The sequence below is a fragment of the Pagrus pagrus genome, assembly GCF_965226575.1.
Source record: "Pagrus pagrus genome assembly, contig: HAP1_SCAFFOLD_49, whole genome shotgun sequence".
NCBI lineage: Eukaryota > Metazoa > Chordata > Actinopteri > Spariformes > Sparidae > Pagrus > Pagrus pagrus.
In genome coordinates, this window is record NW_028175414.1 from 355,993 (window position 1) to 366,665 (window position 10,673).

The 10,673-nt window shown below is 41.6% G+C and overlaps 1 long non-coding RNA gene across 1 annotated transcript; it reads left to right on the plus strand.

Annotated features, from left to right (window-relative positions):
• The first annotated feature begins 285 nt into the window (after positions 1–285).
• On the plus strand, positions 286–4,053 carry LOC311253819. Its single transcript, XR_014621933.1, has 3 exons — positions 286–331; positions 1,771–1,914; positions 3,896–4,053. It is a non-coding gene; the product is annotated as an uncharacterized lncRNA (long non-coding RNA).
• The last annotated feature ends 6,620 nt before the right edge of the window (positions 4,054–10,673 follow it).

Consider the following 10,673-nt stretch of genomic DNA (forward strand, 5'->3'; position numbering starts at 1 on the left):
CAGAAACCGCTCCCACCTGCTCTCTGTGTCACATAGAAAATGACTGGCAGGTCGACATTGGAAAATGTATTGACCTACATTTACCTGAACATATCACCCACAGTGACAGTGTTTTTTTTTTTTTTTTTTTTTTTTTTATTAAGTCAACGCTATTAAGTCTGTAAGGATCGTATCTTTATTCAAACTCTACTTTCCGTTATGTTTTTTTCCGCTTTAAGTTGGAGTTTTCCAAATTACGAGTCTTTTGAATGCATCATATTCGAATTGACGAAAGGGAGCAAGGGAGCAAAAAGTGCGCGAGCCGGAGATCGAGGAGAGAAGTCACGGTGAGGTGAGTCCCTGAACGAAAAATAAATGAATGAATTTCTGTGGGAAACATTCAGCTCTTATTGTTGGAACTTCACATTGTTTTGTCAGGTTGCCAGTGCTGCGAAAAATGTTAGCTAGTTAACATTCAGTTTTTATACAAGGTTAATATGACCAGGCAGCAGGGCTCGAAATTAACGATGTCCCGGCGGGGACCATAAAAATTCCTGCTGGGACACACTTATATTTTGTCCGGGACAATTACGGGACAGTGAAAAAAAAAATGTCAAACGCTCACTCTCAAACAAAATGCTCAATTCCCTCCTCCGTATATCATTGCATTTCCCTGAGGTTGAGGACTATAATGCAGAGCAGGCAGTTGAGAAGTGGTGGCAAAGTGGTCAGAGAACATGCCGACCCATGTTCAACGACTCTGTGTGAGACAAGAAAAATAAATCTCTGTGGCAGTGAACTTTCCCTCCAGAAAACAGCATCCCTCCCCGCGAGTGAAATAGTCAGACAGCGTCCTGTTTACTGATGGTGATTATGTAATTTTGTACGAAAAACGTAACTTTGTCACTTTCCAGGATGTTTGGTGGGTCAGGATCTCAATCACAACACATTATAACAGCATCCATATGATTATAACAGTCAGAGGGTACATGTTTAAACACATGCCGCTGAAAGCCCCACTAGGATTCAGAGAAGCACAGTACAGAAGCACAGAATGTGTTGCTGCCGTTATTACTGGTACCGGTGCCGCGTCGAGTCTCCCTGATCCTCTCCCCAACACACAGCCGCTTCTAGCCGCAGCGGCAACCTGAGCGGGGTCGCTCTGCGAACTACGGCGCCGCGGAGCTACAGGCCCCGGTCTTCCTACTCCTCTCCCCCACATACAGCACCCTGTGCTGGGTCGCCCAGAGCGACGAGTCTCCCTCCAGCTCTGGAGCTCTCCACGGTGCTGCTAATGGCGGCTTCTCATCGTCTTTCAGACCTTAGACCATAGCTTTAAGTAATACAATTAATTAAAAATGCTGATAGTCTAATACTCGTTATAAAATACTTATAATACAACAACATATACACCCAATCACATTTTATAAGGCACCAGTTTAAAGCTGCCATTCTTAAATTGCTCTGTTTGCTTTGAAGAAGACATACTCTGTGCCGAAATGTCAGCAACCTGCACCATAATAAAAATATCTAAAACTATGTGCTTCACCATCTTCTCCAGCTATTTATCTGCCCCCTGCTCTAAGATGCACCAGTCTGCAATCAGTTTGTCAGCTGAAGGCGAGAGTTTTCCTCCTACAATTTTAGTAATTGGCTGGTCATGGCTAGACTGTTTTCAAACTACATTCATTGCTGCCCAACTATGGGCAGGATATAGCATGTCATGCAGTTAGCCATTTCTCACCATTGTGTGCAATCTATCCAAAGCTTTACAGTTTTCTCAATTTTTAGGAACGGTCAGAAACAATCAATTGACGGCCACTGCAACAGACCAGGAGGTGGAGGCTTACATAAAAAGGTGGCTTCATCTCGCTGGAGACAGGGATGGTGGGAGGAGAGAGAGAGAGGAGAAAAGGCGTGCCACACAGCTCGCACGTAAGTCAGCTACAATACCTATTTTGCAATATATGTGTGATACTGTTCTACAGCAGAAATCAAGATGAAGCTGTCAGCATATGTAAAAAAAAAACGAGCGCAAAGTACAGAACAAATCTCCCCAATTCTAAATGAGCAAATACAATTAAAAAAGGCAGTGTTGTGATTTTTGCCATTTTTTCCGCTATGGTCACTTAGGAATTAGAAGCTTGTTCAGCCACCATGCAGCAAGCATAGCCATTTTCTTGTAAATGTAAAGATTTCACTTGGCAGTGGTGGGACAGTAATGTAAACTGTAACTGGAATTGTCACCCATTGCCTTTCTTAAAAGCCAGTACATGGGTCTGAAAAGTAGGGAAATCACATTTCAGTTAGAAACACATCTTTAATGAAAACTGTATTTGACTTTAGTATAATATTCTATCTACAAAATAAATTAATGAATATGAAGCAACAGCTGAAATATATTTTTAAATATATTAATATTACATGCCATCTCCCTGCTAAATTGAGCTGGAATGAAAGAACCCCCTATCAAACACAAAAACATACTTCTAATGTTAACATGAGTGGATGAAGTTTTGAGTCTTAAGATGTGGTCTTATCTAACCTCAAACTTTTCCCTTTACTGCTGCATTCATGGTCTTCAGCTCCACCATGTGGGCAGGTCTGATGTAACTACACAGCGATTGTGTGAGTGAGGCTAGCTGACTCATTGTCATCTCAGACTTGATATGTGATAGGTTTAATATGTAGGATGGAGTTGCTTCCAACTGAGAGCCTCAGCCATGTTGCAATGGAATATAATACTTACCTTGGCATAATATATAAAGAATAAACCAGGACAGAGAGACCTCACCTCAACTTTTATCCCAACTCTCTCCTCTTGTGAGGGCTTTTAGATCTGAGTATGGCCCCAGTGTTCCGCCAGAGCACCGTGCCATAGCACACAGACCTCTGGTCCAGTAAATGTCCAGTTTTGTGGATACCTATTACGCACCACCAGACTGACAGCTATCTTGGGGGTCCCCATGGAGAGTCATTAAAGAGGAAATATTCAAGATTTTTACCTACTTTTTACTTAAAGCAGAAGTAAGCGATCCGGTCGTTTTGGCTAACTTCCTGTCAGCGGATGGAGTTAGCAGTCCCCGCCCTCTTCCCTACGTCAACACATGCGCGTGCATCCCTTGGCTGCACACACAGAGAGGACCGCCCCTTTATGCCGTTCTCTCTCCTCATTGGATAAAGGTTGTAGGATACAAGGAAAGTTTTCTCCTCGGCTTACAGCAGAGCAGGGTGACTGACAGACCCGTGTTTCGGACCAAACACTCTATATAAGTGATTGCTGTCGGAAGATATAACTATATAAGACTTATATTAACACAAACATTCCGCTTACTTATGCTTTAATGAAACAGCTTCAGAGTAATGTTGCTGGCTTGTTCCAGGGAGAATGGAGGCTCTCTGCCTTCCACCTAGCGTCACTTGGCTGAAAACCAACCTTGTAAGATCAGACCCTCCGACCCAGTATCCCAGCTCTCGTGCTGGCAGCATCATGACACACCAAAACACCCTGTATCCATTATCTTTTTATGAAAGGATAGAACCACACAAATACACACATTGCAACATGTATATGATATGCTCCATTAATTGCATTATGGCTGGCTTCAATGAACCAACAAATGCTGAGGAAAGGTTAGCAAAATAGCAAAAAATCAAATGGCTGTGCACTATTCCCCTTTAACATGAAGACAAACTCAAATATACATTATGTTTTATTACTGTAACTTCAGGTTAAATGTGAAGTTTGTCAGAGTGTTTGATGAACACAATATTGTATAACTTTATATCACTTTACAGGGCCTTTTTTGTTTGGTCTCCTGATAAGGTTTTGTGTTTTGCACTGCAACCATATACAGTAACCACAGTACTGCTTTACTGAGTCAACAAAATATGTTCTTTTGTGCATTTCTTAAAGGGCCAGATGAAGAGGAGACAATGGTGGGGCCATGAGTGAGCGTGTTCCGCAACAGTGTTCCGCAGTCAGAATTTTCATGTTCATCTTCATGTTTGTTTTGTTTGTGTTGTGTTGTTGTTTGTGGCACATGTTAAAAAAATAAAATAGTTCTCTACTGTTCACAAGTTGTTTCTCGTGTCTGGTTTTTTCTTCAATTCTTCAGTAGGTATCTTCATCTTTGACTGAGACCAACAAGACTGGACCATTGCCACCATTTAACACAGTATCTGGAGGTACCATAATGACATGTACAGTAGCCACAAATTCAGACCAGTTCTGGTTTATTTATATGATGTGTTCATATTTGACATAGAACTTTGTCATGGTTTGGTTGTGACTCCAATGTGTACAGGCTAGACAAGATCATAGACTGTAAACCAGTTCTGATGTATTCAGCTCTTGGTTAATATGTAGCATTATGACTAGGCTGTGGGTCATATGTGAGAAACAAGTGTGGACCACTCATGTCATTCCATGTGGTAGGTGGGTCAGAATAAAAATGCATAGTGGCCCAAATTTGGGTGAGTGCTGGTTTATTTGGTCTATTTTTGGCTGACACTTGGCACTGTGTTGGTTTGGTTGTGGCCCACTTCTGGCAAACAACTGTGGACCACATTTGTGCCATCATTCCAAGTGGTATATGGGCCAGAATAAAAATGTACAGTGGTGGCCCACATTTGGGTGAGTGCTGGTTTATTTGGTCATGGCTGACATTTGGCACTGTGTTGGTTTGGTTGTGGCCCACTTCTAGCAAACAGCTGTGGACCACTCATGTGCCATCATTCCATGTGGGATGTGGGCCAGAATAAAAATGTACAGTGGTGGCCCACATTTGGGTGAGTGCTGGTTTATTGCGTGTCGGCTGACATTTGGCACTGTGTTGGTTTGGTTGTGGCCCACTTCTGGCAAACAACTGTGGACCACCCTTGTGCCATCTTCCCATGCCGTACTTGGGCCAGAATAAAAGTGTACAGTGGCCCACATTCGGTTGATTGCTGGTTTATTTGGCCTGTTTTTGGTTGACATCTGGCATTGTGATGGCTTGGTTGTGGCCCACTTTTGGCAAACAGGAGCGGACCTCCCAAGTGACATCATTCCATGCGGTATGTGGACCGGATGAACATGTCAGGTGTGGGCCAGATATGGGCCAAAAGAATTTTGCTATCTGGGTTGTTTCCCAGTTTATGTTTCTTAACCCCTGTGTTTTGTTAATTGGTTTGCCCGGGGGAGGGGCCAAGGGGGTATTTAAAGAGAGCTCGGCTCACTTGAAGGAAGGATTCGGCTGAGTGGCATGTGGATGACAGTTGCTGCCTGTTCCTTGTAAATATTTTTTTTACTCTGTCATATTGTAAATATTCCTGCGTTTTTTTTGTTGCTTTGCCACCTGTGGGTATTTTTGTCTTTGGGTTTTTGGTGTAATAAAAAGAAAATCACCAAACTAAAGTTTGCCGACTGGGCCATCATCTTTCCAAACCAGCGTTTCAAAGTATCGAACCCCGACAATTTGGATCTTCTTCATGGCAAAGGAGTTTTTACCTGGAATTTAATTCATTAAGGGTGAAAAGTGGCTTATGTCAAAAATGAGCGTTTCAGAGCGAGAGGAGCCTGTTTTAGCACTGTACAGTCGCCTAAGCTGCATTTCACTGAAAAAAGGTCTTTCAAACAGGTTTTCTAGCCTGAACTGGTTGAATTTGGATCTTCTTCATGGCAAAGGAGTTTTTACCTGGAATTTCATTCATTAAGGGTGAAAAGTGGCTTATGTCAAAAATAAGCGTTTCAGAGCGATAGGAGGCTGTTTTAGCACTGTACAGTCGCCTAAGGCTGAAAAGTGGCTTATGTGAAAAATGAGCGTTTCAGAGCGAGAGCAGCCTGTTTTTGCACTAAGCTGCATTTCACTGAAAAAAGGTCTTTCAAACAGGTTTACTAGCCTGAACTGGTTGAATTTGGATCTTCTTCATGGCAAAGGAGTTTTTACCTGGAATTTAATTCATTAAGGCTGAAAAGTGGGTTATGTCAAAAATGAGCGTTTCAGAGCAATAGGAGGCTGTTTTAGCACTGTACAGTCGCCTAAGCTGCATTTCACTGAAAAAAGGTCTTTCAAACAGGTTTACTAGCCTGAACTGGTTGAATTTGGATCTTCTTCATGGCAAAGGAGTTTTTACCTGGAATTTCATTCATTAAGGGTGAAAAGTGGCTTATGTGAAAAATGAGCGTTTCAGATCGATAGGAGGCTGTTTTAGCACTGTACAGTCGCCTAAGCTGCATTTCACTGAAAAAAGGTCTTTCAAACAGGTTTACTAGCCTGAACTGGTTGAATTTGTATCTTCTTCATGGCAAAGGAGTTTTTACCTGGAATTTCATTCATTAAGGGTGAAAAGTGGCTTATGTCAAAAATGAGCGTTTCAGAGCGATAGGAGGCTGTTTTAGCCTAAGGCTGAAAAGTGGCTTATGTGAAAAATGAGCGTTTCAGAGCGAGAGCAGCCTGTTTTTGCACTAAGCTGCATTTCACTGAAAAAAGGTCTTTCAAACAGGTTTACTAGCCTGAACTGGTTGAATTTGTATCTTCTTCATGGCAAAGGAGTTTTTACCTGGAATTTCATACATTAAGGGTGAAAAGTGGCTTATGTGAAAAATGAGCGTTTCAGAGCGAGAGCAGCCTGTTTTTGCACTAAGCTGCATTTCACTGAAAAAAGGTCTTTCAAACAGGTTTACTAGCCTGAACTGGTTGAATTTGGATCTTCTTCATGGCAAATGAGTTTTTACCTGGAATTTAATTCATTAAGGCTGAAAAGTGGGTTATGTCAAAAAAGAGCGTTTCAGAGCGATAGGAGGCTGTTTTAGCACTGTACAGTCGCCTAAGGCTGAAAAGTGGCTAATGTGAAAAATGAGCGTTTCAGAGCGAGAGCAGCCTGTTTTTGCACTAAGCTGCATTTCACTGAAAAAAGGTCTTTCAAACAGGTTTACTAGCCTGAACTGGTTGAATTTGGATCTTATTCATGGCAAAGGAGTTTTTACCTGGAATTTCATACATTAAGGGTGAAAAGTGGCTTATGTGAAAAATGAGCGTTTCAGAGCGAGAGCAGCCTGTTTTTGCACTAAGCTGCATTTCACTGAAAAAAGGTCTTTCAAACAGGTTTACTAGCCTGAACTGGTTGAATTTGGATCTTCTTCATGGCAAAGGAGTTTTTACCTGGAATTTAATTCATTAAGGGTGAAAAGTGGGTTATGTGAAAAATGAGCGTTTCAGAGCGAGAGCAGCCTGTTTTTGCACTAAGCTGCATTTCACTGAAAAAAGGTCTTTCAAACAGGTTTACTAGCCTGAACTGGTTGAATTTGGATCTTATTCATGGCAAAGGAGTTTTTACCTGGAATTTCATTCATTAAAGGTGAAAAGTGGCTTATGTCAAAAATGAGCGTTTAAGAGCGATTGGAGGCTGTTTTAGCACTGTACAGTCGCCTAAGGCTGAAAAGTGGCTTATGTGAAAAATGAGCGTTTCAGAGCGAGAGCAGCCTGTTTTTGCACTAAGCTGCATTTCACTGAAAAAAGGTCTTTCAAACAGGTTTACTAGCCTGAACTGGTTGAATTTGGATCTTATTCATGGCAAAGGAGTTTTTACCTGGAATTTCATTCATTAAAGGTGAAAAGTGGCTTATGTCAAAAATGAGCGTTTCAGAGCGATTGGAGGCTGTTTTAGCGCTGAAAAGTGGCTTTTGTGAAAAATGAGCGTTTCAGAGCGAGAGCAGCCTGTTTTTGCACTAAGCTGCATTTCACTGAAAAAAGGTCTTTCAAACAGGTTTACTAGCCTGAACTGGTTGAATTTGGATCTTCTTCATGGCAAAGGAGTTTTTACCTGGAATTTCATTCATTAAAGGTGAAAAGTGGCTTATGTGAAAAATGAGCGTTTCAGAGCGATTGGAGGCTGTTTTAGCGCTGAAAAGTGGCTTATGTGAAAAATGAGCGTTTCAGAGCGAGAGCAGCCTGTTTTTGCACTAAGCTGCATTTCACTGAAAAAAGGTCTTTCAAACAGGTTTACTAGCCTGAACTGGTTGAATTTGGATCTTCTTCATGGCAAAGGAGTTTTTACCTGGAATTTCATTCATTAAAGGTGAAAAGTGGCTTATGTCAAAAATGAGCGTTTCAGAGCGATTGGAGGCTGTTTTAGCACTGTACAGTCGCCTAAGGCTGAAAAGTGGCTTATGTGAAAAATGAGCGTTTCAGAGCGAGAGCAGCCTGTTTTTGCACTAAGCTGCATTTCACTGAAAAAAGGTCTTTCAAACAGGTTTACTAGCCTGAACTGGTTGAATTTGGATCTTCTTCATGGCAAAGGAGTTTTTACCTGGAATTTCATTCATTAAAGGTGAAAAGTGGCTTATGTCAAAAATGAGCGTTTCAGAGCGATTGGAGGCTGTTTTAGCACTGTACAGTCGCCTAAGGCTGAAAAGTGGCTTATGTGAAAAATGAGCGTTTCAGAGCGAGAGGAGGCTGTTTTTGCACTGTACAGTCGCCTATAAGGCTGAACAGTGGCTTATGTGAAAAATGAGCGTTTCAGAGCGAGAGCAGCCTGTTTTGGCACTAAGCTGCATTTCACTGAAAAAAGGTCTTTCAACCAGGTTTACTAGCCTGAACTGGATGAATTTGGATCTTCTTCATGGCAAAGGAGTTTTTACCTGGAATTTCATTCATTAAAGGTGAAAAGTGGCTTATGTCAAAAATGAGCGTTTCAGAGCGATTGGAGGCTGTTTTAGCGCTGAAAAGTGGCTTTTGTGAAAAATGAGCGTTTCAGAGCGAGAGCAGCCTGTTTTTGCACTAAGCTGCATTTCACTGAAAAAAGGTCTTTCAAACAGGTTTACTAGCCTGAACTGGTTGAATTTGGATCTTCTTCATGGCAAATGAGTTTTTACCTGGAATTTAATTCATTAAGGCTGAAAAGTGGGTTATGTCAAAAATGAGCGTTTCAGAGCGATAGGAGGCTGTTTTAGCACTGTACAGTCGCCTAAGGCTGAAAAGTGGCTTATGTGAAAAATGAGCGTTTCAGAGCGAGAGGAGGCTGTTTTTGCACTGTACAGTCGCCTATAAGGCTGAAAAGTGGCTTATGTGAAAAATGAGCGTTTCAGAGCGAGAGCAGCCTGTTTTTGCACTAAGCTGCATTTCACTGAAAAAAGGTCTTTCAAACAGGTTTACTAGCCTGAACTGGTTGAATTTGGATCTTCTTCATGGCAAAGGAGTTTTTACCTGGAATTTAATTCATTAAGGGTGAAAAGTGGGTTATGTGAAAAATGAGCGTTTCAGAGCGAGAGCAGCCTGTTTTTGCACTAAGCTGCATTTCACTGAAAAAAGGTCTTTCAAACAGGTTTACTAGCCTGAACTGGTTGAATTTGGATCTTATTCATGGCAAAGGAGTTTTTACCTGGAATTTCATTCATTAAAGGTGAAAAGTGGCTTATGTCAAAAATGAGCGTTTAAGAGCGATTGGAGGCTGTTTTAGCACTGTACAGTCGCCTAAGGCTGAAAAGTGGCTTATGTGAAAAATGAGCGTTTCAGAGCGAGAGCAGCCTGTTTTTGCACTAAGCTGCATTTCACTGAAAAAAGGTCTTTCAAACAGGTTTACTAGCCTGAACTGGTTGAATTTGGATCTTATTCATGGCAAAGGAGTTTTTACCTGGAATTTCATTCATTAAAGGTGAAAAGTGGCTTATGTCAAAAATGAGCGTTTCAGAGCGATTGGAGGCTGTTTTAGCGCTGAAAAGTGGCTTTTGTGAAAAATGAGCGTTTCAGAGCGAGAGCAGCCTGTTTTTGCACTAAGCTGCATTTCACTGAAAAAAGGTCTTTCAAACAGGTTTACTAGCCTGAACTGGTTGAATTTGGATCTTCTTCATGGCAAAGGAGTTTTTACCTGGAATTTCATTCATTAAAGGTGAAAAGTGGCTTATGTGAAAAATGAGCGTTTCAGAGCGATTGGAGGCTGTTTTAGCGCTGAAAAGTGGCTTATGTGAAAAATGAGCGTTTCAGAGCGAGAGCAGCCTGTTTTTGCACTAAGCTGCATTTCACTGAAAAAAGGTCTTTCAAACAGGTTTACTAGCCTGAACTGGTTGAATTTGGATCTTCTTCATGGCAAAGGAGTTTTTACCTGGAATTTCATTCATTAAAGGTGAAAAGTGGCTTATGTCAAAAATGAGCGTTTCAGAGCGATTGGAGGCTGTTTTAGCACTGTACAGTCGCCTAAGGCTGAAAAGTGGCTTATGTGAAAAATGAGCGTTTCAGAGCGAGAGCAGCCTGTTTTTGCACTAAGCTGCATTTCACTGAAAAAAGGTCTTTCAAACAGGTTTACTAGCCTGAACTGGTTGAATTTGGATCTTCTTCATGGCAAAGGAGTTTTTACCTGGAATTTCATTCATTAAAGGTGAAAAGTGGCTTATGTCAAAAATGAGCGTTTCAGAGCGATTGGAGGCTGTTTTAGCACTGTACAGTCGCCTAAGGCTGAAAAGTGGCTTATGTGAAAAATGAGCGTTTCAGAGCGAGAGGAGGCTGTTTTTGCACTGTACAGTCGCCTATAAGGCTGAACAGTGGCTTATGTGAAAAATGAGCGTTTCAGAGCGAGAGCAGCCTGTTTTGGCACTAAGCTGCATTTCACTGAAAAAAGGTCTTTCAACCAGGTTTACTAGCCTGAACTGGATGAATTTGGATCTTCTTCATGGCAAAGGAGTTTTTACCTGGAATTTCATTCATTAAAGGTGAAAA